General features: G+C 42.5%; 1 pseudogene across 1 annotated transcript in view; it reads right to left on the reverse strand.

The window, feature by feature from the left end:
* LOC110497838 (CDK-activating kinase assembly factor MAT1-like) overlaps positions 1-17,321 on the reverse strand; it is a 76,344-nt pseudogene extending 59,023 nt beyond the window's left edge. The window contains exons 1-3 of the transcript XR_016488967.1: positions 17,154-17,321; positions 4,406-4,548; positions 1,658-1,783 (exon numbers count right to left, since the gene is read on the reverse strand). The product of XR_016488967.1 is annotated as a CDK-activating kinase assembly factor MAT1-like (transcript). The remainder of the gene's footprint in view (positions 1-1,657; positions 1,784-4,405; positions 4,549-17,153) is intronic.
* Positions 17,322-17,457: the final 136 nt, after the last annotated feature.

The raw sequence follows: 17,457 nt of genomic DNA on the forward strand, positions 1-17,457 counted from the left end.
TCGGCTATTTCAGCCACATCCATTGCTGACGGGTGTATAAAATCGAGCACAGCCATGCAAGCTCCATAGACAAAGAAAATGCAGTAGAATGACCTTACTGAAGAGCTCAGTGACTTAAGGTGGCACCGTCATAGGATGCCATCTTTCCAACAAGTGAGTTGCTCTGCTAGAGCTGCCCTGGTCAACTGTAAGTGCTGGTATTGTGAAGTGGAAAAGTCTAGGAGCAACAACAGCTCGGCTGTGAAGTGGTAGGCCACACAAGCTCACAGAATGGGACCCCCTAGTGCTGAAGCGCGTAGCGCGCAAAAATCATCTGTCCTCGGTTGCAACACTCACTACCGAGTTCCAAACTACCTCTGGAAGCAACGTCAGAACAATAACAATTCGTCGGAAGCTTCATGAAATGGATTTTTATGGCGAGCAGCTGCACACAAGCCTAAAATCACCATGCCCAATGCCAAGCGTCTGCTGAAGTGGTGTAAAGCTCGCCGCCATTGGACTCTGGAGCAGTGGAGACGTATTCCCTGGAGTGATGAACCACGCTTCACCATCTGGTAGTCCAACGAACAAACCTGGGTTTGGTGGATGCCAGGAGAACGCTACCTCGCCGAATGCATAGTGCCAACTGCAAAGTTTGGTGGTGGAGGAGGAATAATGGTCTGGGGTTGTTTTTCATGGTTCGGGCTAGGTCCATTAGTTCCAGTGAAGGGAAATCTTAACCCTACAACATACAATGACATTGTAGACGATTCTGTGCTTCCAACTTTATGGCAATAGTTGGGGAAGGCCCTTTACTGTTTCAGCATGATAATGCCCCTGTACACAAAGCAAGGTCCATACAGAAACGGTTTGTTAAGATCAGTGTGGAGGAACTTGACTGGCCTGCACAGAGCCCTGACCTCAACCCTATAGCACACCAGTGGGATGACTCGCAAACTGCTAGCCAGGCCTAACTCCCCAAAATCAGTGCCCATCCTCACTAATGCTCGTGGCTGAATGGAAGCAAGTCCCTGCAGCAATGTTCCAATATCTTGTATTGCCTTCCCAGAAGAGTGGAGGCTGTTATTGTAGCAAAGGGGTGGGCAACTCCATATTAATGCCCATGATTTTGAAATGAGATGTTTGACGAGCAGGTGTCCACATACACTACGTAACCTAAAGTATATCTTACTGTGTGTGTGAGGCCTCAGAGATTTATACTGTAAATGCCAAAGCACAGGAGCGTGTCCCCGGGTTCTTACTGCTCATCGCCCAACAAACAACAGAGGCCCAGTGTTTAAACAAACAAACAAACAAACAGCTCAACCTGCTATCTGTGATCGCTCTATACCAGGCTGCTCTACAGGGACAATCACTTCTAAAGCCCGTAGCTAAACACAAAGGAGCCAGGATACTTGCCAGGAGGCACAGAACGCTAACAATGCTGAGGGGACAGCAAAGCTTCAGCAGCTCCACAGCAGAAGAGTAGTAATAAGCTCTTAATGAGCCTAGTTACCAGTCATTGGCTCATCTTATATATCCTGCTTGTTCTTCCTGTACGTGTGTCACCTGATTGTTCTATGACTTACAATTTGTTCCCGTTGGCCTATGTGGCAATGTGTGTTTATTAATGCGACTGTATGTGGTGTGTGTCTGTGTACATGTCTAGGTGTCTCACCAGATTATCTAGTAGAGCCTGCTTGCTCTTCCTCCTGCCCTGTAGCTGTCTCTGTTCCTCCTGCAGAGCCTCCAGCCTGCGATGCTCCTGCTCCTCCAACAACTGCAGCTCCTCCTGCTCTCGCATCTGATGGAGAGAGAGGGAATAATCAATATCCTAGTAGTCAGTATTGCAGGAGGAGACAGAGGGTGGGAGAGGGAGCGAGATAATGTAGTACAACAGAATAATGCATTGGTGATGAGTTTCATCAGGCAAGGCAGAGCGAGTCAGTGCGGGATTACAGGTACCCAACCAGCTTGGCCTTGTTCTTCTGGATGATGTCTCTATTCTCTCTCTGGTACGCCTCCATGATGTGTTTGGTGCCCTCCACCTCAAGGTTGTTGGTCAGGTTATAGACTGGAGCAGAGTGCAGGGCAGCCCTCCAAGACACTAGCACAGACTTCCCTTCAAATGATCTAGGGCAGATACTGGAAATCGGATTCGGCACAACCTAAAGTATGATGTTGCAAAGCACCAGACTATTGATAATGAATTGTTTTAAATGTATAAATAAGGTTTAATGTTTCAATTCAAGGGCTTGCCAGTGTACACTACCAGTCAAAAGTTTTAGAACACCTACTCATTCAAGGGTTTTTCTTTATTTTTACTATTTTCTACATTGTAGAATAATATTGAAGACATCACAACTATGAAATAACACATATGGAATCATGTAGTAACCAAAATAAGTGTTTAACAAATCAAAATATATTTTATATTTGAGATTCTTCAAATAGCCACCCTTTGCCTTGTTGACAGATTTGCACACTCTTGGCATTCTCTCAACCAGCTTCACCTGGAATGCTTTTCCAACAGTCTTGAAGGAGTTCCCACATATGCTGAGCACTTGTTGGCTGTTTTTCCTTCCCTCTGCAGTCCGACTCATCCCAAACCATCTTAGTTTGGTTGAGGTCGGGGGATTGTGGAGGCAATGTCATCTGATGCAGCACTCTCATCACTCTCCTTCTTGATAAAATAGCCCTTACACAGCCTGGAGGTGTGCTGGGTCATTGTCCTGTTGAAAAACAAATGATGGTCCCACTAAGCCCAAACCAGATGGGATGGTGTATCGCTGCAGAATGCTGTGGTAGCCATGCTGGTTAAATACGCCTTGAATTCCAAATAAATCACTGACAGTGTCACCAGCAAAGCACCCCCACACCATCACACCTCCTCCATGCCTCATGGTGGGAACCACACATGTGGAGATCATCCCTTCACCTACTCTGCGTCTCACAAAGACACGGCGATTGGAACCCAAAATCTCAAATTTGGACTCATCAGACCAAAGTACAGATTTCCACCGTCTAATGTCCATTGCTCATGTTTTTTTTGACCAAGCAAGTCTGTTCTTATTGGTGTCCTTTCGTAGTGGTTTCTTTGCAATTTGACCATAAAGGCCTGATTCACACAGTCTCCTCTGAACAGTTGACGTTGAGATGTGTCTGTTACTTGAACTCTGTGAAGCATTTATTTGGGCTGCAATTTCTGAGGCTGGTAACTCTAATGAACTTATCCTCTGCAGCAGAGGTAACTCTGGGTCTTCCATTCCTGTGGCAGTCCTCATGAGAGCCAGTTTCATTATAGCGCTTGATGGCTTTTGCGACTGCACTTGAAGAAACTTTCAAAGTTCTTGAAATGTTCCTTATTGACTGGCCTTCATGTCTTAAAGTATTAATGGACTGTCATTTCTCTTTGCTTATTTGAGCTGTTCTTGCCATAAAATGGACTTGGTCTTTTACCAAATAGGGCTATCTTCTGTATACCACCCTTACCTTGTCACAACACAACTAATTGGCTCAAACGCATTAAGGAAAGAAATTCCACAAATGAACTTTTAAGAAGGCACACCTGTTAATTAAAATGCATTCCAGGTGACTACCTCATGAAGCTGGTTGAGAGAATGCCAAGAATGTGCAAAGCAGTCATCAAGACAAAGTGTAACTACATGATTCCATCTGTGTTATTTCATAGTTTTGATGCCTTCCCTATTATTCTACAATGTAGAAAATGTTTTTTTTTTTAAATGAAGAAAGACCCTTGAATCAGTAGGTGTTTTAAAACTTTTGACCAGTAGTGTTTTTCTCTAAAAGTAATAAACCATGTTTATGACAATGTAAGCATAGGAAACCATAGGCTAACCCATAGTCACAGTGCAAACACCATCTGACAGAGATCTCTGAGAATTGGCAGAGAGAGACTGGTGGGTCTCTGACCCTGGCTGGCACTGACACCTGTAAAACTTCAACATCCAGAGCCAAGGCCAGAGACAGATCAATGCACTAAGACCCCCCTCTATCTCTCCATCTCCCGAGTCCACAGCCTGCTCTCACCGATCTCCTCCACTTACTCCAAATAGTCATTGTATTCTCTCAGGCTGGAGAAGTCAAAGTCTCTCATTCTAACTGTGAAGGAGAAGAGAAAAAAAAAGATATACCCTAAGTATCAGGCCTAATACTTGTTTGCTCACATTACATTGAAATAGCAGGGCTAAAGAAACAAAGATGAGGGATGGACAGAACGGGAGGGGCTGAGGCAGATGTATGGCAGGGAAAGAGCCTTCCCATTTGAGCAACCCCTGGGGGGGCATTGTCTACAAAACAAACAGCATAATGACAAAGACAAAGGAAGCTTAAGGAGAGGGCTGAACACAAACACAAACAGAGACACACCCTTCTCCCCCGTGCCCCTCAATCACATCTTGAGCACCTTCTTGCGGATCTCCACCTCCTTGTCGATGGCTGGGTCTTTGAAGAGCTGCATGTGGAAGTTAGTCTTCCTCAGGGGCGTGCCACACTGCACACAGTTCCCCCGAACCACTCACAAACAGCATGTCCACACAGCTCTCACATCTGAGGAAACAGACACACAAATGTGTCAAACACACACACATACAGTTGAAGTCAGAAGCTTACATACACTTAAGCCAAATACATTTAAACTCAGTTTTTCACAATTCCTGACACTTAATCCTAGTAAAAATTGCCTGTTTTAGGTCAGTTAGGATCACCACTTTATTTTAAGAATGTGAGATGTCAGAATAACAGTAGAGAGAATGATTTATTTCAGGTTTTATTTCTTTCACCACATTCCCAGTGGGTCAGAAGTTTACATACACTCAATTAGTATTTGGTAGCCTTAACTTTAAACTGTTTAACTTGGGTCAAACATTTAGTGTAGCCTTCCACAAGCTTCCCACAATAAGTTGGGTGAATTTTGGCCCATTCCTCCTGACAGAGCTGGTGTAACTGAGTCGGGTTTGTAGGCCTCCTTGCTCGCACACGCCTTTTCAGTTCTGCTCACAAATGTTCTATGGGATTGAGGTCAGGGCCTTGTGATGGCCACTCCAATACCTTGACTTTGTTGTCCTAAAGCCATTTTGTACAACTTTGGATGTATGTCCATTTGGAAGACCCATTTGCGACCAAGCTTTAACTTTAACTGATGTCTTGAGATGTTGCTTCAATATATCCACATAATTTTCCTACCTCATGATGCCATGGTGTTCTTCTGCATGCAAGCCTCCCCCTTTTTCTTCCAAACATAACGATGGTCATTATGGCCAAACAGTTCTATTTTTGTTTCATCAGACCAGAGGACATTTCTCCAAAAAGTACGATCTTTGTCCCCATGAGTAGTTGCAAACTGGGGTCTGGCTTTTTTATGGCGGTTTTGGTGCAGTGGCTTTTTCCTTGCTGAGCGGCCTTTCAGATTATGTTGATATAGGACTCGTTTTACTGTGGATATAGATACTTTTGTACCCGTTTCCTCTAGCATCTTCACAAGATCCTTTGCTGTTTTTCTGGGATTGATTTGCACATTTCGCACCAAAGTACGTTGATCTCTAAAAGACAGAATGCGTCTCCTTCCTGAGCGGTATGACGGCTGCGTGGTCCCATGGTGTTTATACCTGCGTACTATTGTTTGTACAGATGAACGTGGTACCTTTATGTGTTTGGAAATTGCTCCCAAGGATGAACCAGACTTGTGGAGGTCTACACATTTTTTCTGAGGTCTTGGCTGATTTATTTTAATTTTCCCATGATGTCAAGCAAAGAGGCACTGAGTTTGAAGTGAGGCCTTGAAACACATTCACAGGTTCACCTCCAATTGACTCAAATGATGTCAATTAGCCTATCAGAAGCTTCTAAAGCCATGACATCATTTTCTGGATTTGATCAAGCTGTTTAATGGCACAGTCAACTTAGTGTATGTAAACTTCTGACCCACTGGAATTGTGATACAGTGAATTATAAGTGAAATAATCTGTCTGTAAACAATTGTTGGAAAAATTACTTGTGTCATGCACAAACTAGATGTCCTAACCGACTTGCCAAAACTACAGTTTGTTAACAAGAAATTTGTGGCGTGGTTGAAAAACGAGTTTTAATGACTCCAACCTAAGTGTATGTAAACTTCCGACTTCAACTGTATATACAAAGCTTATTACAAAGCTTATTCTTTGGAGCAGGCAGGTCTAAATCTATGTCTAATGTCTAATGCACTTTTCCTTAGCAATGGCCTGGTGTTATACATATATAATATGTATGTGTGTTATCAGCCCCACAACAGGTGATAATGGCCATCTTATATTACCTTAATGTAATAGTTCAGACAGTAGGAATCATGAATGAAATGTTGCAGACAGACAGGAAATTAATCTGACACCCATGCCAAAGATTGTCTGCACTGGAAATGTATTTTTTCTATTGTAATTTCAAAGTTACTCAAAACAGTCAGCGTGCCACACTGCACACAATACAAAATCCTGTTCAGCAATGCACCCACAGCTTCTCATCACTAAACTATTTCAAATTCCACTGATGCTGAAGTTCCCTGAAAATGCTTGGGCGTCTTTCAACATTGTCAGGATCGTAATAATTTGTTATGACCTTGAAAGTGCTCTAACAACTGGTCTAATATTAATAAGATCCCAAAAAAGACAAAACAGTTATGGTAGTTTAGAGATAAATATTTCATTATAAACTGCATCTATTAAGAACAGGACTACGTTAGACATATCATGTCTCAGTGTTCCTGTATTAGTCTGGTTTAATAGGTCTTTCTGCATAGAGGGGTTCCCTTCCCTCATTGGCTAACACAGAGCTGTTCTAGGAAATTGTTGCATGACACACAAATTCCATCATCAAATGTCAATGTCCACCAATACGAAAACATTCCAATGCAGAGGGTCCTTCCACAAGCGGGGCAGCAAGTAGCCTAGTGGTTAGAGCGTTGAACGAGTAACCTAAAAAGTTGCAAGATCGAATCCCCGAGCTGACAAGGTAAAAATCTGTCATTCTGCTCCTGAACAAGGCAGTTAACCCAATGTTCCTAGGCAGTCATTGAAAATCAGAATTTGTTTTTAACTGAAGTGCCTAGTTAAATAAAGGTTTAACAAATAATAATAATACATTTTTAAAAAATGTAAAAAGCCATCAAAACAACACGGCCATAGCAACCACCAGAGCCACTTTTGGGCCGAGCAACATTTACTCATCAATCACACCTTTAAGCAGGTAGGAGTTTACCCATCAATCACACTCAAGTGAGGAGTGGACCCTAAAGACAATGGAGAAGGTCTTAAATCTTCCCTAAGTAGGCGGCAGGAGGGGTGGGCGGCAGGAGGGGTGGGCGGCAGGATAAACGTTTGCACAGTCCACTCTTTTAATTAAGTCTCTGTGGAGCTTTATTCCACTGGAATTCACCTTCCGTAGGCTTCCTGCTCTTAGCTGGCCACCTTCAGAAGCAAGCACCAACATCTGGTTTCCAAATGGCCACATCTGGAGTGACTACAACCGTTTTAACCCCAAAACATAGCCAAAATGTTGTTGTTTTTTCAATGTGATGAAATTTGAGGGGGAAAATCGTCTTGGGCCTACAATTTTTTATAGTATGTTTCCAAAGTCTCATTTCTTTCAAACCCTCTTCAGAACTTGAGTGCTTTAGGCCTAGACGCAGTAAATCTTTTTCACCTCATCAGCAGGATTCTAAATGAAAAAGCAGTTATGGGAGAAACAGCAGCGCTACTGGGCTTTACCTGTTTACATATCAGATATGCGGAAAACAAAGCAAACCTGCCAAAAGATCATGAACACCAACACACCCTCTAGTAGGGATGCACGATATAATAAAAATAATTTAAAATTAATTCTTTTTTTTTTTTTAAATCTATGAACATATTGGAATCGGCCAATGTCTACTCCCAATGTGCAAAACCGATTTTAAAGCTGACGTGCATCCCTATATAACGAAAGTACATGACGTAATGACGCCATGTAAAATTTGGCGCTACACGCATTCCTAAAGTAGAACACAATGTCTGCTGTGTGGATCGAGCAGTCAACAAGTCATGCAGTCATTTGAAAGAGTAACAACATTTCAGCGAGACAACTCAAAAGGTGAAATCCATTAAAGCCAATGTAATGGAATTAATTTCCCTTGACAATAAACCGTTCTCTGTCGTGGGTGATGTTGCCTTTGCCGACTGGTCGAGCACCGGTTAACACTACCAAGTGCGTTATTTTTCAGATGTTGCCCTACCCGGAGTTACACAGTAATAGCGTCACAGCTATTGCCAGGACTACCTGGCATGATGACTACTTGCTGTCCCCAGTTCACCTGGCTGTGCTGATGATCCAGTTAACTGTTCTGCCTGCGGCTATGGAACCCTGACCTGTTCACCGGACGCGCTACCTGTCCCAGACCTGCTGTTTTCAACTCTCTAGAGACAGTAGAGATACTCTTAATGATCGACTATGAAAAGCCAACTGACATTTACTCCTGAGGTGCTGACTTGTTGCACCCTCGACAACTACTGTGTTTGTTATTATTTGACCATGCTGGTCATTTATGAACATTTGAACATCTTGGCCATGTTCTGTTATAATCTCCACCCGGCACAGCCAGAAGACGACTGTCCACCCCTCATAGCCTGGTTCCTCTCTAGGTTTCTTCCTAGGTTTTGGCCTTTCTAGGGAGTTTTTCCTAGCCACTGTGCTTCTACACCTGCATTGCTTGCTGTTTGGGGTTTTAGGCTGGGTTTCTGTACAGCACTGAGATATCAGCTGATGTAAGAAGGGCTATAAAAATACATTTAATTTGATTAGTTTCACGGCATACATACTATGCCGTTTGGGTCTTTGCATGTCAAAAAAGATAGAGTAGCACTGTCAAAGTTGTACAAAAAAAGTCAGCAAACACCGGCCTTGAACGATGAGTTTACAATACTGCGTTGGTAATAAAGCATAATTTGTTCAACCTCAACTTCTGGGGTAGCTAGTTTTAGCTTGGTACCTAGTTAGCACCAATACAATCAGCTTGAAAACAATGACCAGTAAAAACTGCTGTCATTTTCATTATTCTAAGCAATGATTTAGGAATCCTTGCGAGTAAGTATTAGCTAGGTTGCCACTTGTTGTTCGCCTATTGATACTGAATTTCAGTTCATGAAAATAAATAGCTAGCCAGCTACTTAAACCTTTTACGGCTGCTGTCCCTGTACAGGGATCAACATCAACGGACATCAGCGGAAATTTCAGAGTGACAACTAATAGTACTCGATACAACTCAAACTTTCATTAAAACACACATGCAGGGTACTCAATTAAAGCTACACTCGTTGTGAATCTAGCCAACATGTCAGATTTTTAAAATGCTTTTCGGCGAAAGCATGAGAAGCTATTATCTGATAGCATGCAACCCCCGAAATACCCAAAGGGGACGTAAACAAAATAATTAGCGTAGCCGGCGCTACACAAAACGCAGAAATAAAATATAAAACATTCATTACCTTTGACGAGCTTCTTTGTTGGCACTCCTATATGTCCCATAAACATCACAATTGGGTCTTTTTTTCGATTAAATCCGTCCATGTATACCCAAAATGTCCATTTATGAAGCCCGTCTGATCCATGGAAAAGCACCGTTCATTTTTTTTAATTAAAAAAGTTCCCTATAAACTTTGACAAAACACTTTAAACTACTTTTGTAATCCAACTTTAGGTATTAGTAAACATTAATAATCGATCAAATTGATCACGGGGCGATCTGTATTCAATAGCAGCACGTTTTGAAATCATGGTCCACATTCTCTTTCATAACTTCCTCTGGTGTACTCGACGACAGGAAGTGCCTATTCCTCATTTTACCAAGGATAAATTTCAAATCAATTGACAGTACTGGCGACATCGTGTGGAAGCTGTAGGCATTGTAAACTGGGCCCTATCTATTTTCCTATCTACTTGCCATAGACAATACAGAGACTGGCGGAGGGATATTTTTGGGGGTTTTTTTGTGAACAGTTTTCCTTGGGATTTTTCCTGCTAAACACATTCTGTTATAGTCACAGACATGATTTAACCAGTTTTATAAACTTCAGAGTGTTTTCTATCCACACATACTAATCATATGCATATACTATATTCCTGGCATGAGTAGCAGGACGTTGAAATGTTGCGCGATTTTTAACAAAAAGCTGCAAAAAAAAAAAATCGCAGCCTCTTTAACAGTTGGCCAAAGCTAACGTTATAAGCAGCCAGCTAGCTTCATCTGGCTAGTGTTGCTCGACCGGGCTGTGTGTTGTGATGCTAACCACAATAAGGATTAGGCACAATAGTGGAATTTGCAGTTTGCCTTCAAAATAAAAGTACGTCATTGACAGTGATGCAAATTAATACAAATAGTAGAATTATGTCATACTTTTATTTTGAAGGCTAAATGCAAAGTCCACTATTGTGGCTAATCCTTATTGTGGCTAGCTTCACATAGATGGGTCCGACCACCATTAATCAAATAAGAACGATCTTATAAATGAGGGTTATTTTAGATGACACCTAGCTATATAGTTAGCTAACTAACTAAAGCTACTGAAACAGATGTCGTTTTGCTATGTTTTGGGGAAGAACATTGTTTGCATCCATGAGCTAGCTAGCTTTGTAGGTGCGCGAGACAACTTTACCAGCATCATAGCATACGTATGAATAGTTGGGACATGAAATACGAGTGATAGTGTAATCAATGTGTAATAACTACGTAAAAGATTTATGAACACATTAAATTATGTGACATGCAGTCATATTCAGGTCCTGATTAGTCAAATGGTGTTATTTGACATGTGAAGTAGGGTTAAATATTATATTTTTTGACACTCAAAGACCCAAACAGCGTTCCATAGAAATCTTGGTTGAGAATGAAACAACTGAACAACGAAACAGCACAGGAAGTAAGTGAAAGAAATAGATTTTGATTATGTTTTACTGGTAATGGGGACATACGTAAATGCCAACAAAATAACTTTTTGGTCAGTGTGGTGTGTAACCTTTATTTAACTAGGCAAGTCAGTTAAGAACAAATTATTATTTAGAAAGACGGCCTACACCAGCCAAACCCGGGCGACGCTGGGCCAATTGTGCGCCGCCCTATGAGCAGATGTGATACAGCCTGGATTCGAACCAGGGACTGTAGTGACACCTCTTGCACTGAGATGCAGTGCCTTAGACCTCTGCGGCCATGTGTGTGTTTTAACTATTTAACTGTACTAGAATGCTTAAAAAGGCCGCAATATTTTTTTTATATCTGTTATAAATCAAATCAAATCAAATTTTATTTGTCACATACACATGGTTAGCAGATGTTAATGCGAGTGTAGCGAAATGCTTGTGCTTCTAGTTCCGACAATGCAGTAATAATAATAATAATTAATTATTAGGTTATACGTATCGGTAGAATTTTGTTTGGCAAGGAAAATATTGGATATCGGTATCAGCCAAAAATGTAATATCGGTTCATCACTACCCTCTAGTATAGAAAAGATCTCACAAAACATAAGCAAATTGGCCTAGTGTTCAACAATTGCTGGATTTATCGCACAAAAAACATAATTAAAACAAAAATTATCCTGTACGTGGTTGGTCCCCAGGACCATGAGAGGGGCCCCCTGTTCGAGTGCAGCCCAGTAGGGGCAGATGTTCACTGTGGCCCCAGGCTACAGGAGAGGTATAGGCCTGGCCATATGGAGGTAAAAGGGGGGTTTGCTGCTTGTTTCCACAGACCCACAAAGAGCCCATTCATCAGGTAGGTCCAGGAGTTGGGCGTAGCTTGCCCCCTGTCCCATAAGTAAAACTAAATGCATGCTCTTCAACCGATCGCTACCTGTACCTACCCGCCTGTCCAACATTACTACTCTGGACGGCTCTGACTTAGAATACGTGGACAACTACAAATACTTAGGTGTCTGGTTAGACTGTAAACTCTCCTTCCAGACCCATATCAAACATCTCCAATCCAAAGTTAAATCTAGAATTGGCTTCCTATTTCGCAACAAAGCATCCTTCACTCATGCTGCCAAACATACCCTTGTAAAACTGACCATCCTACCAATCCTCGACTTTGGCGATGTCATTTACAAAATAGCCTCCAATACCCTACTCAACAAATTGGATGCAGTCTATCACAGTGCAATCCGTTTTGTCACCAAAGCCCCATATACTACCCACCATTGCGACCTGTACGCTCTCGTTGGCTGGCCCTCGCTTCATACTCGTCGCCATACCCACTGGCTCCATGTCATCTACAAGACCCTGCTAGGTAAAGTCCCCTCTTATCTCAGCTCGCTGGTCACCATTGCATCTCCCACCTGCAGCACACGCTCTCTAGTCACCCCCAAAACCAATTATTTCTTTGGCCGCCTCTCCTTCCAGTTCTCTGCTGCCAATGACTGGAACGAACTACAAAAATCTCTGAAACTGGAAACACTTCTCCCTCACTAGCTTTAAGCACCAACTGTCAGAGCAGCTCACAGATTACTGCACCTGTACATAGTCCACCTATAATTTAGCCCAAACAACTACCTCTTTCCCTACTGTATTTAATTAATTTATTTATTTATTTTGCTCCTTTGCACCCCATTATTTTTATTTCTACTTTGCACATTCTCCCATTGAAAATCTACCATTCCAGTGTTTTACTTGCTATATTGTATTTACTTTGCCACCATGGCCTTTTTGCCTTTACCTCCCTTATCTCACCTAATTTGCTCACATCGTATATAGACTTGTTTATACTGTATTATTGACTGTATGTTTGCTTTACTCCATGTGTAACTCTGTGTCGTTGTATGTGTCGAACTGCTTTGCTTTATCTTGGCCAGGTCGCAATTGTAAATGAGAACTTGTTCTCAACTTGCCTACCTGGTTAAATAAAGGTGAAATAAAAAATAAAATAAATGGACCACATAACGGACCCTTCCACAGGGGAAATCCTCTGTAATTGTAGAGCAAACTAAGAAAAGATTGGAGGGAGGAGACTTTCAAAGTGAACTTGCCATCTTCAGGCTAGCTCCTCTCAGACAAGCCATTTGTATAGGCCCCTCTGATTGTCAAATACATTTTTATTGCCACATGCCTCGTAAACTAACAGTGAAATGCTGACTTACGAGCCATTCCCAACAATGCAGAGAGAAAAAAATACAAATAATAGAATACACAATGTGCAACATTAACAGGGGATGCAGGATTTTTATTTGCCTCATTTAGATATGTTTCTGCTTATAATTTCTGACATTTTGATAGGCTATTTGTTAGTCAACTTGTCTATAATTAGATACAAGCAGCTTATCTTCTGTCATTATATGTTTACCTAAAAGACTATATAAACCCTTGCTCACCAGAACAATGCCATAAATCGGTAGAATGAATGCTTCAATATATTTGATATCGGTCAAGTTCTCCGTCATCTCTGCTTCTTTGGCAGATCAAAGACATTTAGGGACTGAGGAGAAAATGCAATAAGTCAACAACAACAATCGGGAACGATTTTCTGTGCTAGTTGTAAAGGAAATGTTAAGCTGTGAAAACGACCCAACATTTCAAGATTTCAGTTCGGCTTGGATCTATATTTTATGTGGTTGAAATACTATCAGCTTTTATGATGCTGATAAAGATAGCCGTCATATTCTCTGATGTTCCCGAGTCAAAATGTACATTTGGTGTATAATTTTACTGCAAGAAATGCTTCATTCTGCAGGAGATAATATAAAAGACTATGTGAGAGGTTATAAACCTTTAGTCAGTGTCCAGATTTCAGTTTCCATTTAACCGATCTGAACAGCAGGCTACAGTTCCCTTGACGTGCCACAGGCCTATTTGAAGTCCCCATCGTGTGACTGTTGAATTTTTATAGCTTCTCACAATCACACATAACAAATCTTTCCTAAACATTACTTTTCTGGCCCTCCCTCTCTTTATTTTCATCTCTCCACTTCGCAACTTTTCTCTTATTGAATTCAACTCTGACATTGTCCTGTTTGCCTCAGTGGATCGATGTTAACGTTTTCTGCCCGTTCCCAAAAGCATTTGGCGATTGGCGTGTAGGCTATTTTGCACACGTAGAGTTAGGCCCTGAAGCTTAAACTTATGCTCTAATGTCAGATAGCCTAAAATAATGAAAGAAAAACCTCAATGATATGCATAGTGTACAAAACATTAGAAACGCCTTCCTAATATTGAGTTGCACCCCCCTTTGCCCTCAGAACAGCCTCAATTCGTTGGGGCATGGACTCTAGGTGTCAAAAGCGTTCCATAGTGATGCTGGCCCATGTTGACTACAATGCTTCCCACAGTTATGTCAAGTTGTCTGGATGTCCTTATGGTGGTGGAACATTCTTGATACACATGGGAAACTGTTGAGCATTAAAAAATATATATAATAATTAAATGCAGCATTGCACTCAGCGTAAATTGCACAAAAATGATACATTATGGATTTATGAATGTATTGTTTTCTCTTTATTCAACCCGATTGCAACCCACCCGTCCTTCATCCACACAATATTTTGCGGTTATAAGCACGGGGACTGCGGGTTTTGAGTCAACCCATACATCACTAATACACGGTGTGACAGAATAGGTCAAGAGCCCATAAAACGTCTGCTATCTACTGCAGCATCATCTTTCAAATTGTGCCTTTCTCCTGCTGCTGGGCATAAGGGCTTGAGAGGCTATACGGTAATATGTCCAGCATCATCCACACGATTTCTCTAGCATACGCTATCTTTCCCTCTGTCTCTTCCTCTCTCCCAGAACTGTTCTCACTGTAGCAGAGTGGTGAGCGAGCCCTGCACCTCTAGTCCTCCCCCTCACCTGTCCTGCTCAGAGCTCATATCTCTCCCATCTGCAGCTGTCAGCAGGTCAGAAAGGAGGTAAACAGGGGCCTGGCACAGCAAAGACAACCCCCTCCCCCTCCGCAACCCCAACAGCCAGTGACATTGCCTCCCTCCCTCCTTCTCTCCCTCCTATACACTATTGAAGGTAGGAACAATGCAGCCACATAGGGGCTGGTTCACCTGTTTCTCACATAAAGCCCTCCATGCTCTGGACTCCATGCTCTGGACTCCATGCTCTGGACTCCATGCTCTGGACTCCATGCTCTGGACTCCATGCTCTGGACTCCATGCTCTGGACTCCATGCTCTGGACTCCATGCTCTGGACTCCATGCTCTGGACTCCATGCTCTGGACTCCATGCTCTGGACTCCATGCTCTGGACTCCATGCTCTGGACTCCATGCTCTGGACTCCCACACAAGCAGCTGTGGTGCGTGGGCCCAGGCAGGAGATCCCTTTGTGTCGTAATCACCTGGCCATCGAACACCGCTAACCTACTGTGACGCCCCATTCCTGCCAGTAACACCTAAAACGTAAGGAGCCACAGCCAGAAAACAATGGGACATTTGATTGACTCTTTAACTAATGGGAAGATGAATGTCATAAATTACAAGGTAGATCATTCAGCATGGGAAAGAGTAATCTACATCACTCTGCCTAAAGGGGTAGTGACCAACAGACACACAAGAACCTAGCCTCCACCTGCAGAGGTGTCCCTATCAGTCCTTCCTTGATCTGTACCTACCCAGCCTGGGTAATATCCCTGGCCCACCGGCATCTGTGCTGTGTCGTCGCCAAAGGACACAGGTCCTGCGTCATCGTGCGTAGGTAATAAATAACAGAAGGCCACGGCGACAGTAAATGTGCCACTGTGGGGTTTAAATTTAGATGCAGGGTGGAGTGGTTCCATATAGTGCACGGGACGGCCTAGACTGGATGGCTTCACAGCGTTGTCAGCTGTCAGCAAGACTCTCTCCCCAATGCAGATAAGACCTTGCCACAGCTTGACTAATTGACAGTCAGACCAACAGACAGACAGACAGCCAGACAGACAGACCGACAGACAGCCAGATAGGTGGGAAGGATATTTTTGTTTCTAGAATTTCATTCAAATAAGCCTACACACTATGTTGACTATGAAAAAAATACCACTTTTGTCAAGATTAGGCTTCTCTCCAGTGACAGATCGGATTTAGTTCTGGGTTCCGAGATTGCACAACATTTGCACATCAACAATATCACACCAAACCTTAGTCAAATAACCAGCAGTCGGGACAGTCAAAGACAACATCCCAATGTGTGTGGTTGCAGTTTCCTAGCAGCACCCTGATGATCTGGTAAACAGCTCTGAAGAGCACCAGCAAGGTGACCGGAGCTAGGGAAGGGCGATCCTCTAAATTGCTTTATTGCAAAGTTATTTCAATTTTCTCCCAGTGTGACCCTGCGTCCAGACAGAACAGAAGCTCTGAGTTATGAGTGGGCTGACCTGATGACGAAGCACAGCCACTTCCTGATGGTACGGTCAATAAACATGCAGGGTCGAACATATGCTCCAGCAGACACCAGCATTTTCATCAGCTTCAACACCCATAAAATCAACAGGTCTCCTCTCCATCACGGAGACTGGGTGGATGTCTGGGCTTAAAAAACAGGGGGGATTTTGGGAACAGCTTTATTGCAATCTTTTTTTATGTTACTTCCAAAGACACTGAGCGACTACATCAACCAGAATTGATATGGGAATAGTTTCCGTATCACAAACAACAAGCCAGCGCTGTTTATTAAACAAACGTGTGCATACTGTAAAGCTTGTAAACAAGACACGCTGAGACAAATATAAGTTTTTATGTTGCCGATAGAAAGAACATATTAAAACAAGCAAACATTAATATTGACATCACGCACCAGCTCCTCACGTTCAGCTTGACAAACGTTACAGACGTACTAACTAACATTACAGTTTATTTTATATTTCTTATTATAGTTGTCTGGCTAAATAATACACATACACATATATAAGGACCATAAAAACCTGGCCAGCCGGTCCACATTGCCTCCTTGCATATATAAGGACCATAAAAACCTGGCCAGCCGGTCCACATTGCCTCCTTGCATATATATATTTAAGGACCATAAAAACCTGGCCAGCCGGTCCACATTGCCTCCTTGCATATATATATTTAAGGACCATAAAAACCTGGCCAGCCGGTCTACATTGCCTCCTTGCATGGATTGACAACATGCAGCTAATTGCTGGAAGGCTAACGTTAGCTAGTTATCATGAATTGATACTCACAGCGTGTGGCCACAAACATCCACCATTCGTTTCAGGGACTGATTCCTGTATTTTGCTGTCTTGCATCTCGGACACCCTTAGTTGTCCATCTCTACAAAGTACCCGAAAATCGATGTCAACAATGAACTAGCAAGTTATCAATATCTCTTAACAGTTCGCACAAGTGGTAAAATGTGTCACATTTAAATAGTCCCGATAAGAACGTCGGTGGTAAGATCGGTTCCTAGTTAATGATCCCTCATAGCGCACCTCACTAAGTGGACAAATGCGTAATAGTGATAAATCTTGTTATTTTCAAATTTAA

Source organism: Oncorhynchus mykiss, chromosome 19 (assembly GCF_057628025.1).
Source record: "Oncorhynchus mykiss isolate SJ-2025 chromosome 19, ASM5762802v1, whole genome shotgun sequence".
Taxonomy (NCBI): domain Eukaryota; kingdom Metazoa; phylum Chordata; class Actinopteri; order Salmoniformes; family Salmonidae; genus Oncorhynchus; species Oncorhynchus mykiss.